Here is a 17036-nt window from a genome sequence, read left to right as displayed (position 1 = left end):
CCAAGGTAATTTATAGATTCAATGCCATCCCCATCAAGCTACCAATGACTTTCTTCACAGAATTGGAAAAAAACTGCTTTAAAATTCATATGGAGCCAAAAAAGAGCTCACATTGCCAAGACAATCCTAAGTCAAAAGAACAAAGCTGGAGGCATCATGCTACCTGACTTCAAACTATACTACAAGGCTACAGTAACCAAAACAGCATGGTACTGGTACCAAAACAGAGATATAGACCAATGGAACAAAACTGAGCCCTCAGAAATAATACCACACATCTACAGCCATGTGATCTTTGAAAAACCTGACAAAAACAAGAAATGGGGAAAGGATTCCCTATTTAATAAATGGTGCTGGAAAAATTGACTAGCCATAAGTAGAAAGCTGAAACTGGATCCTTTCCTTACTCCTTATATGAAAATTAATTCAAGATGGTTTAGAGACTTAAATGTTAGACCTAAAAGACCTAGAAGAAAAACCCTAGAGGAAAACCTAGGGAATACCATTCCGGATATAGGCATGGGCAAGGACTTCATGTCTAAACCAACAAAGCAATGGCAACAAAAGCCAAAATTGACAAATGGGATCTAATTAAACTAAAGAGCTTCTGCACAGCAAAAGAAACTAACATCAGAGTGAACTGGCAACCTACAAAATGGGAGAAAATTTTTGCAATCTACTCATCTGACAAAGGGCTAATATCCAGAACCTACAAAGAACTCAAACAAATTTACAAGAAAAAAACAAAGAACCCCATCAAAAAGTGGGCAAAGGATATGAACAGACATTTCTCAAAGGAAGACATGCATACAGCCAACAGATACATGAAAAAATGCCCATCATCACTGGCCATCAGAGAAATGCAAATCAAAACCACAGTGAGATACCATCTCACACCAGTTAGAATGGCAATCATTAAAAAGTCAGGAAACAACAGGTGCTGGAGAGGATGTTGAGAAATAGGAACACTTTTACACTGTTGGTGGGATTGTAAACTGGTTCAACCATTGTTTAAAACAGTATGGCGATTCCTCAAGGATCTAGAACTAGAAATACCATATGACCCAGCCATCCCATTACTGGGTATATACCCAAAGGATTATAAATCATGCTGCTATAAAGACACATACATACGTATGTTTATTGCGGCACTATTCACAATACCAAAGACTTGGAATCAACCCAAATGTCCATCAGTGACAGACTGTATTAAGAAAATGTGGCACATATACACCATGGAATACTATACAGCCATAAAAAAGGATGAGTTCATGTCCTTTGTAGGGACATGGATGCAGCTGGAAACCATCATTCTCAGCAAACTATCGCAAGAACAGAAAAATCAAACACTGCATGTTCTCCCTCATAGGTGGGAATTGAACAATGAGATCACTTGGACTCTGGAATTGGAACATCATACACCAGGGCCAATTACGGGGAGGGAGAAGCGGGGAGAGATGACATTGGGAGCTATACCTGATGTAAATGATGAGTTGATGTATGCTGACGAGTTGATGGGTGTAGCACACCAACATGGCACAAGTATACATATGTAACAAACCTGCACTTTGTGCACATGTACCCTAGAACTTAAAGTATAATAAATAAATAAATAAATAAATAAATAAATAAATAAATAAAATGTGTTGAGTCTTAACCTACGGTCTATCCTTAAGAATGTTCTATGGGCTGATGAGAAGAATGTATGTTTTGCAATAGTTGGTTGAAATGTTCTTTAAATGTTTGTTAGGTCCATTTGGTTTATAATGCAGTTTAATTCTGATATTTGTTTGTTTTCTGTCTAAATGCTGACAGTGGGAGTGTTGATGTTTCCAACTATTATTATAGTGGGGTCTATCTTTATATTTAGTTCTAATAATATACACTTTGTATATTTGGGTACTCTTATGTTGGGTGCATATATATTTTTAATTTTATATTTTCTTGCTGAATTGATCTCTTTATCATTATGTAATGACCTTCATCCCTTTTTTTTGTTTGTTTATAGTCTATTTTATCTGGTATAAATTTATCTTTTTCTGTGTTCCTTTGGCATCTGTTCGTGAGGAATATTTCATTCCATTCCTTCACTTTCAATCTTATGTGGTCTTTATGGTAAACAGAATTTCTTATAGGAAGCATATAATTGGGTCTTGTTTGTTTTTTAACTCATGCAGCTAGTCTATCTTTTAATTAGACACTATAACTGCTTTACATTCAAGGTTGGTAATAAGTAAGGACCTACTCTTGTCATTTTGTGAATTGTTTTCTAGTTGGTTTGTGTATCCCTGTGCTTCTTTATTCCTCTCTTTTTGATTATCTTTGTAGTTTATTGGTTTTGTATAGTGATACGTTTGATTCCTTTCTCTTTCTCATATGTTTATCTGTTTTGCCAGTGAGTTTTAATCTTTTAGGTGTTTTTACAATGGCAAATATTCTATTTTTTTTTTTTCTAGATGTAGGTTTCCTTTGAGCATTTCTGGTAGGGCTGGTCTAATGATAATAAATTTCCTCTGTTTTTGCTTGTCTGGGAATGACTTCTTTTTTCTTCATTCCTTAAAGATAGTTTTGCTGGGTGTAACATTCTTGTGACATTTTTGTTTGGTTTGGTTTCCACATTTTGAATATATTTTCCCATTCTCTTTTGGGCTATAAGATTTCTGCTGAGAAATCTATTATTCTGATGGAGATTCTGCAACTCTCATAAGGTCAAATTTCGTTCACATCATTGTGTCCCATATGTCTTGTAGGCTCTCTTCATTCTTCATTCTTTTTTATGTTTATTTTTTCTACTTGTGGAGATGTAGGGGCAATTGGGCCCCAGGGTAGAATGCACTCTGATGGTGGCTCTGCTTTTAAAATGGTGACATTCTGCAGCAGTCTAGGTTACTGGTAATGCAGTGGGGGGACCCATTATGAATTATTTCTCTGGAAGCTCCCTATACTGTGCTTAATGCCTACGAGAGTTGTGGGGCTCTCAGGTAGTTAGAATTTAGATGTTCATGATTGATATATGGACTCTTGGGGATCTCCTGTTTACCTTTTCCTTCCAGCAGGGAGTCACTCTTGGGTCTGAGTTGATCCTGGCCAGGTGCTTTATTTCTTTCTCTAAGCTGCTATCCTGAGTCACCATGCGTCAGTGGGTCTTTGTCATTTCTTTGCTAAATTCCAGTGTTCTTTCCTAGACATTGTGTGGTCTTCCGGATATGTGGTTATCTATTTTGTTGTTGTTGTGTTCCTTTGTGAAGGAGATAAGTGCTGGGTGTGGTAGGGAGCCATCTTGATGACTTGTCTTCTAAGCATGACTATTTTCAGTGAGTAACCTAGACTCACACATTTCATTTACACTTACTTGGTATTAAATTATTGCTTTTCTTTGGAGAACTACTGTAAGGACATGTAAAACTTCTCAGAGATGTAAACATTACAAAGCTTTTAAGAAGCACCCAGGATACTCTCTTTCATACTTTAGTGTTTTATTAAGAAATATTTATATTAGAATTTTGAAAAGTCAAAAATGTCAAAGCCTTCAAAGAATCCATTTGAGGGCCGGGCACGGTGGCTCAAGCCTGTAATCCCAGCACTTTGGGAGGCCAAGACGGGCGGATCACTAGGTCAGGAGATCGAGACCATCCTGGCTAACACGGTGAAACCCCGTCTCTACTAAAAAATACAAAAAACTAGCCGGGCGAGGTGGCGGGCGCCTGTAGTCCCAGCTACTCAGGAGGCTGAGACAGGAGAATGGCCCGAACCCGGGAGGCGGAGCTTGCAGTGAGCTGAGATCCGGCCACTGCACTCCAGCCTGGGCGACAGAGCGAGACTCCGTCTCAAAAAAAAAAAAAAAAAAAAAAGAATCCATTTGAGGTTTTTCTTGTAATGTTTGCAAGCAGGAAAGGGAGCTGAAAGTTGCAGGTAGGTTGTTACAGAGGTGTGCCCTATATGTTGATTGCAAGAAAGATAGTAACTCTTTAATTTAGGATATGTTGTTGTAATGTTCTGTGAAATCTGAACTCTGGTGATTGTAGCAGAGTCTTCCAAACCTGTGGTTGTTTTTGTCGCTCTAGTCTTTCCTAAGTCTACAGTGGTACAGCCACTGTAGCTGTCTTAATCAGCTTCTTGGTAATGCATTAATGAAATGCACTTCATACACAACCCACAGTCTCAGATCAGGCTTAGGAGATTGCTTTACTAAAAGAATCAGGAGTATAATGACCTTATGTTGTAGGTAGATTCTATCTGACAAACCACCCATTTTAATTCTTCTTGATCCCTGTTATAGTTTTTGATTCTGGGGATCATGGGACTTTATTGAAATGCCTGTATGGCATTGGAGACCTCAGAAGCACAGTCCTGTCTCAAGTTTCAATTTCTGTTTCTATCTGAGGAAATGGTTTGGAACTGCTTCATTGCAATTTTCAACTCTGTGGAAAAAAATGTGATGGATTTAGAATTTATGTTAGCTTCCACGTCTTTTTATTTTTGTAAAAGTGTGCATTTGAAAATTTTTAATGATCTACAAACACTTCTTTATTACATTGTCATAATTTTGTTCATAGGGTAGTTCATTGTTAGTTAGGAAGACATTTTATGAAATTTTATTGATTTATCTGTCAGATACAAGAACCACATAACTTTTGGGCAGATACTTTTCAACAGAATTGTTTGTAGTTAAAATTGGGGAGGCAACCACAACTTTTAGGGAAAAATAACTGGAAAAATTATGCATTTCCAACACATGGTTAATATAGTGGAAATGAAACTTCAAAAATGTGTGGAATTTCTACTCTAAAAGGAGAAAGTTCTCTGAACAAATCAATTATTTTGTTTTATGTCTGTGATCCTTTCCAAATTTAAAGGGAGAAATTGTGATTTAAAAAATAGATGTATAGAAAATTGATCTGTTTGATAAGAACAGTTCAAGACAAAGCTATGAATTAGGCAATTTTTTTTATTTGGCAATATTTCTATTGCTCCTTAAATGTTTTTCCTTTTTGGCAGTATGTTCTTTCTCCAGTTACCTTCCAGGCACACTTATGCCAAGGTTTTACTTTCTTATTATGTCCCTCTTCCGTTTAAAGCTTACTTGCATATATCCCTTTGCTTCATAGCCAGTTAAAATAATACAATAGTTTTATTAACAGATACTGGCTTAACATACTATTGATAACTTTCATTTTTATGAGAAGTTTTGGAGATAAGTATTCTTAAAATTAATTCAGACACATTTAAAGGAGATGGAGGAATTAGAGATAACAAGAAATATATTTTTGCACAGACAGAATTTTTCCCAAGCATTCCTCAAATTACATCTACTTATTTTTGTATAATAACTATTCTGCTAATATTAAGCACATTGAATTCATATAACAGAAATGGTTCACTTGTTATTTGAAAATGAAATTCATTAATTATTAGGGTGGTTTACATTTCTGAAGTAATTTCTTGTGCATTTTCTCATGTGATTATCTCAATAACCATATTAGGAAGAGCACACAGTGTCACCTTTTTACAAATGAAGGAATTGAGCCTCAGACAGATTTATAGATTTGCTTAAGGTGACCAACCACTGTATAGTAAAAATAGAAAATAAAGCAATGTCACTAGACTCCCGGCCTCATAATTGTTCCATCATTGCTAGTCAAGATATATAAGAGATGAACATTTAATTAAATATCTTTCTCTTTATTCAGTACACATATATTAGTTACCAGTAATATGCATTGACTCATAAGGGACACAGAGAGGCAGAGACATGACCTTGCTAGGAGTTCCCAGTCTAGTTGAGAAAGTTAAAACATTTAAAGAGATTTCTGTAATACAAGATATAGAAAGTGAAATATCCCAGTAAAATTGAGGAAGAGATATAATAGTGAGTGAATCTAAAGAAGGACTTTTTAGCTGTAAAGAGAAAATTCTAGTCTTCACACTGGCGTGTGCACATGGACATGGCTTTGCATGATGTCTAGGATATGGATATATAGAGATGAAAGACAGTACACAAAAGCAGAGGGAATATTGAGCACAAAATTACATCTAGGAAAAAGGGTTGATGATATAGACCTTTTCTGCATTTTCTTTCCTTTGCACTGATACTCCCTTCTGTTAACAGTACAGAAGGGAATACTGATGTGGAATACTCTTCTGTTAACAATACCCAAATATTTCTTTGGGCAGCCAGCTCTTTCCAACTCTAAATATATGTGTTTGTGGAGAGATTGATCTGACCATTCTGCTTTAAAGGGGACCACAATTCCCAGCCCGATCAGTCAGAATTACAGTGGTTCAAGGATATGCATATTATGCAGGACTTCTGAGAAAAAGCACATTTTTTTTCTTTCTGCTGAGGTTGCTCAGAAAGTAGAATGTAAGTGGTGGTCTTCTTTGCCCCGTCATGGAAAAAGCCTTCTGTTTGTATACAGTTCTCAATGGGTCTCTCACATTTCTGCCGATCTTGTGGATAAAGTACAAATTGCCTTTTTTTCCAGACTATACTTTAAAATATGTTTGCTCAGTGAATAGCCTTGGGAAGAGAGAAAGAGATCCAGAACAAAGGAAAGGAATGCTTACTGTCCATCAAAAAAGATTCAGGCTCTCTAAGCTCAGAGTTCCTCTACTGCAACACAACCTACTACCTGGGTAGGCATACACCTAGGCTTCTCTGTGTCCCTCATGATATTTATGGATTAGAGGGATTCACAGAAATATACCTTTGCCTCTGGTCCAGCAGTCTCATGTTTTCTGTCAGCATTTATATAACCAAGGCAGGTTATATAACTTGCTAACTTACAAGCAAGGTAAATCGCAGACCATTCTCATTTTTCTGACACTTTTTGGATAAATAAACCAACAGAGGCTTCTAGAAAGATGTACAAAGAAAGCTGTTTGTGGCAATATTTTTTTTGACATCTGTATCAAATTATGCCTTAATTAAGATGTCTGCATCTTACTCAGTTAAATGAACTACCACATTTCATTCCTGCTTAAGCTTTCTTAAATTATGTTTCCATCACTTGCAAGCAAAAAAATCCGTATCCCAATATTGGAGAACTATCTAAAAATTTAATTTAATTCGATGCAGAAATGGGACTACTGAAAGATTAGATTAGATATGAATTTCTAGCATAGCTGCAAATTTGACTGGAAGTGAATGAAAACAATGGGATTTTTCCATTAGAATACAATATTTTACACACATTTAAATCTTGAGTATCAATATGGAATTTCATTCCAGTGCATTCTATGCATGTTCTCAACTAGCAAAAAAAAAAAAAAAAAAAAAAAAAAAAAAGTAGGTCTTTAATTGTTATTAGCTTTGAGAAGATGAAGAACAGATATTATTTACGATAAGCAAATTAAAACCAAGTGACTTTCCTGAAACTTCACTGTGGCCTGAAAGTAAACCACAGCTTATGTGATTCTCTTTAGGGTCTCCACATATTCTTTTCTGGCACATTTCTCTTCAAAATATCTCATCAAGAAAGTAAATAAAAAAGAAAAATGCACACTGATTACATAAAATATAATTTTTGCTGCATATATTGTAAATAAAATAGTAACCTATATACTTAAGGGTTTCGTTTTTTCAAGTAAGGTACAAAATATGATATTATGAAAGGAACATTAAGCTTGGAATGATTTTACTTGTGTTTTCGCTACAGTGCTGTGTAAGACAAAACCACTAAGTCTTAAAATTTCTTGTGTAAATTTGGATAATTAATCCTATCTTCACAGAGTAATTGTTAGGTAAGTTATGTTGTATGTGAATGTGTTTAGCATGTACTTGGAATAAATGTAGGTGATATTTTATATTTATTGTCTTTATGCTTTGTATAAGGTATAAATATAGAAGTGTCATTTGAAGTGCTCAAAGATAATAAAAGATGATTTTAGAAGAATAAATGTTCATCTCTTTCAGAATTAATTCAGAAATTCTTCAGATAAGTTCATCTAAAAGATTAATACATGACATATGAAAAGTAAAAGTAGTGACAGCTTGCTTTCTCAAATGTTAAAACATAGCATAGAATAATAATGATTTTAGAAATGCAGAATGTATATAAGAATCAATAAACCAATCAGTGGAACAGACTAGATAATCTTAAATGACAAAATGTAAACTAATTTATAAAGTGGAACAAATAATAAAAAAAGTACAATTCAACAAATGTCAAAACAATTTTCTCTGGGGAAAGAAAACCAAGTTGTTTCATTTACTAATATAATTTTCCTGTGGATCTAAAAGTTAAAAGTAAAAATGAAAGTCTTAAAATTATGAGGCAATTTTTGAGCATAAACACAACAGAAAAAAATCTTAAAGGTTATTATTTAGTAATTTGACCACATGCAAGCTTGATACTTCTGTATGTCAAACATGAATAAAAAGCAAATGATCAACTAAGAAAATGTTTGCAAAAAGTATAATGAGAGGAAAGACTTCTCCCAAATTATTTTAAAATAACAACCCAGTGGAAAAATGAATAAAAGTCTCATAGAACCATGTAATATAGAAAGAAAAGGGGCCTGGAAATATATGAAAAATTTGCAACTTTGGTAGTAACCAAAGAAATACTAATAAAATAAGATTATTTTCATCACCACTGGAAAATTTATAGTGATCTGGGTTGCTGAAATGTGTACAAATTCATACAGATGTTCTGTAAAAAAAATTGCTACTTTGTGTTAAGAAATAAATATTCCTATTGATTATCTCATTAATCCTACTCATAAATTTAATCCAATTCTAGTCATAGCCATAACACAAATTCCTATGACTTCCTAACCTACCAGCAATCTATTCAAATAAAATAATTAGTAATTCTTATTGAAATTTAATATAAATATAAGTATAATTTTAACAAAAAGTAGGCAATAAAAGAATAAAAACAGTAAAATAAATATTAAATACACAGGTAAAAAAATTTATGACATCATTAAAAAGTCAGGTTTCAAGAAACATCTGGGAAAATGTTCATGATATAATACAAATAAATGAAATACAAAAGAAACATGATAAAACAAGAACACAATTTGATACCTATTATGACAAAAAAAAAAAAGGCATTTAACAAAAGAAAAAGAATTGCACCAAAATTGAGATCATGCTAATTTCAAATACGTGCTTTATATTTTATATTTTATATTTTGTATTTTATATTTTCTCAATTTTTTAATGATATGTTTCTATAACTAGAAAAAAATGTTCTTTAATTAAAAATTTTTAAAATTTTTAAAAAATCAAATGCTCAAAAATATTCTTCTCTTTGGATGAAACCAGCTTATCTATAAAATTGTGTACTGCTGAAATTTCAGAGTACCCAATAAGATAAGAAAAACTAATTTGCTTTTACGGTACAGAGGTTAAAAAATGAAACACACACTATATGCTTGTGATATAAATATTTCTAATATTAGAACCACCAATAGAAGTACACTATTTTGCATATTTTTTCTTTTCTCTTAGCATTGCATGACCTTATGTTTAATTTGCATAATTTAAATGAGTCCTTTGAGTGGCATGCAGTTGCATAATTATTCTTTTAATTACTGTTATTACTGTTTGTGTAATAGCAGATAATTTGAATAGATCATTTTTATTCTTCAAATTTTGCAGTTTCATATGCAACACAGATAGACTATATCAAAATGCTAAAATTACATGTGAAGATATAAAGAGAGCTGTTGAAGATTTTTAGAATCGTGGATTTGTCTGTCTCCCAGATAAGCAAAAGGAAGAATCTACATTTTTTGTTTAGAAAAATCAAAAGTCAAGTATTTAACTCTTACAACTTGTGTAATTGTGGAAGCCATCCACACACACAAAAATGGAATACATGTTAAATTGTTTAAGTCTGTTGAATAATATACACTTTCTTATTTTTCAGGAATTTTTTATATAATAAACCTGAGAAGAAAATCATGTATCATTAAAATATGTATGCTCAGTTCTTGATAAATATATAAAAATTGTATTCAAAATCAGATCATTGTTGATGCTTGATATGGTTGGCTGTGTCCCTACCCAAATCTCATCTTGATTTATAGCTCCCATAATCCCCATGTGTCGTGGGTAGGACCTAGGGGGAGGTAATTGAATCATGGGGCATGTCTTTCCCATGCTGTTCTTGTTATAATGAATAAATCTCAAGAAATCTGATGACTTTATAAAGGACAATTCCCCTGCACACACTCTCTTGCTGCCACCATGTAAGACTTGGCTTTGTTCCTCCTTCTGCCATGATTGTGAGGCCTCTCCAGTCATGTGCAACTATGAGTCCATTAAACCTCTTTTTCTTTATAAATTCCCCAGTCTCAGGTATGTCTTTATTAGCAGCATGAGAACAGTCTAATACAATGCTATTTTCATTTACAGTTCTCTAAAAGCAAAATATTTTGTTATTTACAGAATCTTTAAAATTTAAATTATCTAACAATCATTCCCACTCTGATTTATTTTAAAAAGTAATAAAGCTCTCATTATTATAGGATATGTCAGACTCTTCAAGTTTTTAAATTAATTTTCCAAATAGGCATAAGGCATAATAAGCAAAAGACATAAGACAGAATAGGCATAAGGATTAAAAAGGTAAAGCAGATGCCTGGTACCCCATCAGGCATAGGGCATGGTTCTGTAACTTGAGATCAGAAGAGACTGGGCAGCTATGGCTGGGATGTACAGTTGTCACTTCTTCCCATAATTAACAAACATTTCTTTAAAATGTTCTGCACTTTACCATGAGGAAGCATCTGATATGCTGCCATAATTGAAGTCAGTTTTGCTTTCCTTGTGCATATGTCAATGTCAGATGTTATGAGGACAATCAAGAAGTAGAAGTCAGGCTCTGGCTTTTGTATGCAAAGACCTTGTATCTCCACTGGGGAAGGTCAACCCTTGTGTATGACCTTGGTTCCCAAATAACAACAGGACAGAGTTGTGTGTTTTTTTAGCAACAAAATATGTGGGATAGACATTGAGTCCCCAGAAACAAGTCTTTAACCAAACCCTAGCCTAGTGAGAGAATAAGAGCAGACAGGGGTTTTAGCAAAGATGAAAAGAGCCAGGGCTTGTTGGACCTGTCATGGGTGTCCATGTCAAGAGACCACCAAACAGGCTTTGTGTGAGCAACATGGCTGTTTATTTCACCTGGGTGCAGGCGGGGTGAGTGCGAAAAGGGAGTCAGCAAAGGGAGACAAGGGTGGGGCCATTTTATAGGATTAGGGTAGGTAAAGGAAAATTACAGTCAAAGGGGGTTGTTCTCTGGTGGGCAGGAGTGGGGGTTACAAGGTGCTCAGTGCGGGAGCTTTTTGAGCCAGGATGAGTCAGGAAAAGGAATTTCACAAGATAATATAATCGCTTAAGGCAAGAACCGACCATTTTCACTTCTTTTGTGGTGAAATGTCATTGGTTAAGGTGAGGCAGGGCATTTGCACTTCTTTTGTGATTCTTCGGTTACTTCAGGCCATCTGGGCATATATGTGCAAGTCACAGGGGATGCGATGGCTTGGCTTGGGCTGAGGCCTGACATTCCTGCCTTCTTATATTAATAATAAAACAAAATAGTGTGTGAAGTGTTGGGGCGGTGAAAATTTTTTGGGGGGTGGTATGAAGAGAAAATGGGCGATGTTTCTCAGGGCTGCTTCAAGCGGGATTAGGGGCGGCGTGGGAACCTAGAGTGGGAGAGATTAAGCTGAAGGAAGATTTTGTGGTAAGGGGTGATATTGTGGGTTTGTTAGAAGAACATTTGTCGTATTGAATGATTGGTAATGGCCTGGATGCGGTTTTGTATGCATTGAAAAACTAAACGGAAGGCACAAGGTAAGAGAAGGAGAAAGAACAGGTATTGAAGGACTACAAATTGGGAGGAACTAGAACATCTAATTAGAGAGTGCCCAAGGAGGTTCAGCATAGCCTTGCCAGCAAAGATTGTTTATTTACCTTAAAAGGAAATTTAGAGTGGTGGTTTGGGATAGCACTAGGAGATATCAGCTGTGATGGCTTGGAGAAACAGTGTAAACCGGCAGTGTAAACATGAGCAGGGCATTTATGAGTAGTTCAGAAGGTATTTTGAATATGAGTATGACTAGACAGAAGACAGCAGGGATGAAAGTTTTTTGGGGTGCAGTCTAAATTGGTCTGGTGTCTGGAATGAGACTGGGACCTAATAAAAAGGAGTGTCTACACAGGAGCTCAAATGGGCTGGAACCTGTAGCATTCCGAGGACAGGCCTGAATTCTGAGAAGGGAAAGTGGTAAAAGTATTGTCTAGTCCTTTTTAAGGTGGTGACTGACCTTGGTGAGGTGTGTTCTTAAAAGACTATTAGTCTGTTCTACCTTTCCTGAAGATTGAGGACGGTAAAGGTTTTGAAGGTATCACTGAATACTAAGAGCCTGAGAAACTGCTTGGGTGATTTGACTATTAAATGCTTGTCCGTTATCAGACTGTATAGAGTTAGGAAGGCCAAACTGAGGAATTATGTCTGACAGAAGGGAAGAAATGACCGCGGTGGCCTTCTCAGACCCTGTGGGAAAGGCCTCTACTTATCCAGTGAAAGTGTCTACCTAGACCAAGAGGTATTTTAGTTTTCTGACATGTGAGTAAAGTCAATTTGCCAGTCCTGTGCAGGGGCAAATCCCCGAGTTTGATGTGTAGGAAAGGGAGGGGGCCTGCACAATCCCTGAGGGGTAGGAGAATAGCAGATGGAACACTGAGAAGTGATCTCCTTGAGGATAGATTTCTAGGATGGAAAGGAAATGAGAGGTTCTAAGAGATAGAACCTAAATGGAAGAGGTTATGAAATGACGACAGAATAGAATGGGCCTGTGAGGCTGGAAGGAGATAACTTCCTTGGTCTAAGAACTATTTGCCTTATGTGGGAAGAGATTGATAGGTGGAAGTTTCAGCAGGTGAGGAGGTGGGAGTGGCCAATGTGAAGGAGGAAAACTGCCGTGAGGTATAGAAGTTGGAAGCTAGCTGCTTTTTTAGCTAACTTATCCTCATAAGCATTGTCCTGAGCGATGAAGAAAATAGATTTTGGAAGTTATGAGAACTGTAGAGAGTTGAGCATAGTTTGTGATTTTTAGGGCCTCTAACAGTATTAAAGCAGTGGCAGCCACTGTGCGCAGACATGAGGGCTAGGCTAAAACAGTGAGGTCAAGTTGTTTGGACAGAAAGGCTACAGTAAGAGGTCCCGGCTCTTGTGTAAGAATTCTGTCCGCACTAACCATGCCTAGAAAGGGAGTTGTTGTTTTGTAGAAGGGGTTGGGGTTTGGGAGATTAGTCAGACACAATCAGCAGGGAGAGTATGTGTGTGTTTGTGAGAATTATGCCAAGATAGATAACAGATGAGGAAGATATTTGGGCTTAACTGAAGTGATGGGGGCTGTCTGTGAAGCCTTGCAGCAGTACAGCCTAGGTAATTTGCTGAGACTGATGGGTGTCAGGGTCAGTTCAAGTGAAAGCGAAGAGAGGCTGGGATGAAGGGTGTAAAGGAATAGGAACAAAATATGTTTGAGATCCAGAACAGAATAATGGGTTGTGGAGCGAGGTATTGAGGATAGGAGAGTATATGGGGTTGGCACCATGGGGTGGATAGGCAAGACAATTTGGTTGACAAGGCGCAGAGATCTTGAATTAACCTGTAAGCCTTGTCTGGTTTTAGGACAGGTAAATGGGGGAATTGTAAGGGGAGTTTACGGGCTTTAAAAGGCCAAGCTGTAGCAGGCGAGTGATAACAGGCTTTAATCCTTTTAAAGCATGCTGTGGGATAGGATATTGGCATTGAGCGGGGTAAGGGTGATTGGGTTTTAATGGGATAGTAATGGACATGTGTTCGGTTGCCAGGGAAGGAGTAGAGATGTCCTATACTTGTGGGTTAAGGTAGGGGGTATGAGAGGAAGATGCAAAGGAGGCTTTGAACTGGGGGAAAAGGCAGCAATGAGGTGTGGCTGTAGCCTAGGAATAGTCAGGGAAGCAGATAATTTAGTTAAAATGTCTTGACCTAATAAGAGAGCTGGGCAGGTGGGGATAACTAAAAAGGAATGCATAAAAGAATGTTGTCCAAGTTGGCACCAGAGTGGGGAGTTTTAAGAGATTTAGCAGCCTGGCTGTCAATACCCACAACAGTTACGGAGGCAAGGGAAACAGGCCCTTGAAAAGAAGATAATGTGGAGTGGGTAGCCTCCATATTGATTAAGAAGAGGACGGACTTACCCTCCACTGTAAGAGTTACCCAAAGCATCTGTGATGGTCCAGGTGGCTTCTGAGGCAATGGGGCAGCATCAGTCTTCAGCCGCGAAGCCGAGAAGATCTGGGAAGGAGTCAGTCAGAGAGCCTTGGGCCAGAGCTCCAGGGCCTCTGGGAGTGGCTGCCTGGCAAGTTGGACAGTCCAATTTCCAGTGGGGTCTGGCTCAGATGGGACATGGCTTAGGAGGAATCTCAGGCTGTGGGCATTCCTTGGCCCAGTGGCCAGCTTTCCAGCACTTGTAGCAAGCTCCTGGGGGAGGAGGTTCTGGAGGAACCTCTGGCAGCTGCGGTTCAGGCATTTGGAGTTGTGTGCTGGAGATGTGGCTGGGGTTTGTCTCATATTGGAGGCAAGGAATTGCAACTCAGAAATAAGTTGCTACTTGGCTGCCTCTACTCTATTATTGTACACCTTGAAGGCAAGGTTCATTAAGTCCTGTTGTGGGGTTTGAGGGCCGGAATTTAATTTGGGAGGTTTATTTAATGTCAGGAGCAGATTGGGTAATAAAATAAAATGCATATTAAGAATAAGATGGCCTTCTGACCTTTCAGGGTCTAGGGCTGAAAAGCGTCTCAGGGTTGCTGCTAAACAGGCCATGAACTGGGCTAAGTTTTTCATATTTGATGAAAAAGAGCCTAAATGCTAACTGATTTGGGAAGAGGTTGGATAAAGAAAAAGGAACATTAACCTTGACTATGCCTTTATCTCTAGCCACTTTTTTAAGAGGAAATTTCTGGGCAGGTAGGGGAGGGCTAGTCGCGGAACGAAACTGTAAGCCAGACCGGGTGTGAGGAGGGGAGGTGATAAAAGGATTATAGGGTGGGGGAGCAGAGACTGAGGAAAAATTTGGACCTAGCTCGGCCTGGCAAGGAGGGGAGAGGTCAGATGGGTCTGTAGAAAACGAAGATCAGAAAGACTCAGTGACGCTTGGGGTTAGGACTGAGGGGACAGGCGGGAGAGAAAGAAGGAAGATTTGGGATGAGTTGCATTGGGAACAGAGACTAGGGAGGGACTGATGTGTAAAAGAATGCCTGGACGTCAGGCACCTCAGACCATTTGCCCATTTCACGACAAGAATTATTTAGATCTTGTAGGATAGAAAAATTGACAGTGCCATTTTCTGGCTATTTGGAACTACTGTCGAGTTTGTATTGGGGTCAAGCAGCATTGTAGAAGAAAATAAGGCATTTAGGTTTTAGACCAGGTGTGAGTTCTTGAGAACACAGGCTACGGAGAAGAAGGAGGAATGGAGGGTGGAAGGTTGCCCATAGTGAGGGGGGCAAGCCCGGAGAAAAGAAAGAGTGGAGATACGGAGAGAAGGAGTTCTGGGGTTCTTGCCCTCCAGAAAACTGGGAAAGGGATCGGGGCATGGAACTAAGGGATTGGGGAGCAAAAATAAGAGATCAGGGTGGAAAAATAAGAGGGGGGAGCAAAAATAAGAGGTCAGGGCACAAAAGTAAGAGGGGGAGCAAAAATAAGAGGTTGGGGTTCTTGCCCCTCCCCAAGAAAAGCAGAGAAGGGGTAGAAACAGGGAGAGAAGGGGTCGGGGTGCTTGCCCCTCCCCCAGAAAAGCAGAGAAGGGGTGGAGACAGGGAGGATAGGGGTTGGGGTGCTTGCCCCTCTCCCAGAAAAGTGGGACTTTCTGCTTAGGGTGTAGGACCAAGGCAGGCATCCCCGCAGCATGGTCAGACACTCCTGAAACGTGGGTGAGTAATCAGAGAGGTGTCCCTGCAATGATTAAACACTAAGGGAAGGCTGCCTTCTGCAGTCCGTGACTGGCGCCAGCGTTTTGGGTTCCACGGATAAAACGTGTCTCCTTTGTCTCTACCAGAAAATGAAAGGAATTGAAATTAAGAGAAGGGAGAGATTGATGGGTGGTGCCAAGATTGAAAGGAAAAAGAGGTTGAGAGATAGTGGGAGAGGTTGGAGAAGAGAGCAAAAAGGGGGCCGCTCACCCAATTTAAAATTGGTGAGATATTCCTTGGGCTGGTTGGTCTGAGGACCGGAGGTCATAGGTGGATCTTTCTCACGGAGCAAAGAGCAGGAGGACAGGGGATTGATCTCCCAAGGGAGGTCCCCTGATCCGAGTCACAGCACCAAAATGTCATGCGTGTCCGTGTGAAGAGACCACCAAACAGACTTTGTGTGAGCAACATGACTGTTTGTTTCACCTGGGTGGAGGCAGACTGAGTCCGAAAAGAGAGTCAGCAAAGGGAGATAAGGGTGGGACCGTTTTATAGGATTTGGGTAGGTAAAGGAAAATTGCAGTCAAAGGGGGGTTGTTCTCTGGCGGGCAGGAGTGGGGATTACAAGGTGCTCAGTGCGGGAGCTTTCTGAGCCAGGATGAGTCAGGAAAAGGAATTTCACAAGATAATATAATCGCTTAAGGCAAGGACCGGCCATTTTCACATCTTTTGTGGTGGAATGCCATCCATTAAGGTGAGGCAGGGCATTTGCACTTCTTTTGTGATTCTTCAGTTACTTCAGGCCATCTGGGCATATACGTGCAAGTCACAGGGGATGTGATGCCTTGGCTTGGGCTCAGAAGCCTGACAGGACCAACAAGTGTCCCATGTCAAAATACAGAATTAAGAACAAACTATTAATTTTACTGGAGAGTGAAATTATCTGCTTGAGCCAAAAAAATCATTCTGGAGTATCCCTTTCTCACGTTCTAATTTCAATGTTACCAAATCTGTCAGTTCTGCTGTGTTAACATCTTTCCCACTTGTAGCCCTATACCATGTCATCCTTTCTGCTCTTGCCTTAATTTAGTACCCCATTAGCTTTCAACTCAAC

At 38.4% G+C, this 17036-nt stretch overlaps 1 long non-coding RNA gene across 1 annotated transcript; it reads right to left on the bottom strand.

The window, feature by feature from the left end:
* Positions 1–4166: 4166 nt before the first annotated feature.
* LOC141407142 (uncharacterized) lies at positions 4167–16734 on the bottom strand. The gene is made up of 2 exons (XR_012414559.1): positions 14207–16734; positions 4167–4421 (listed from the first exon to the last, which is right to left on the bottom strand). It is a non-coding gene; the product is annotated as an uncharacterized lncRNA (long non-coding RNA).
* Positions 16735–17036: the final 302 nt, after the last annotated feature.

This window comes from Macaca fascicularis, chromosome 6 (genome assembly GCF_037993035.2).
Source record: "Macaca fascicularis isolate 582-1 chromosome 6, T2T-MFA8v1.1".
NCBI lineage: Eukaryota > Metazoa > Chordata > Mammalia > Primates > Cercopithecidae > Macaca > Macaca fascicularis.
The sequence above is the reverse complement of the archived record's forward strand: the minus strand, read 5'-3'. Positions and strand labels throughout refer to the sequence as shown.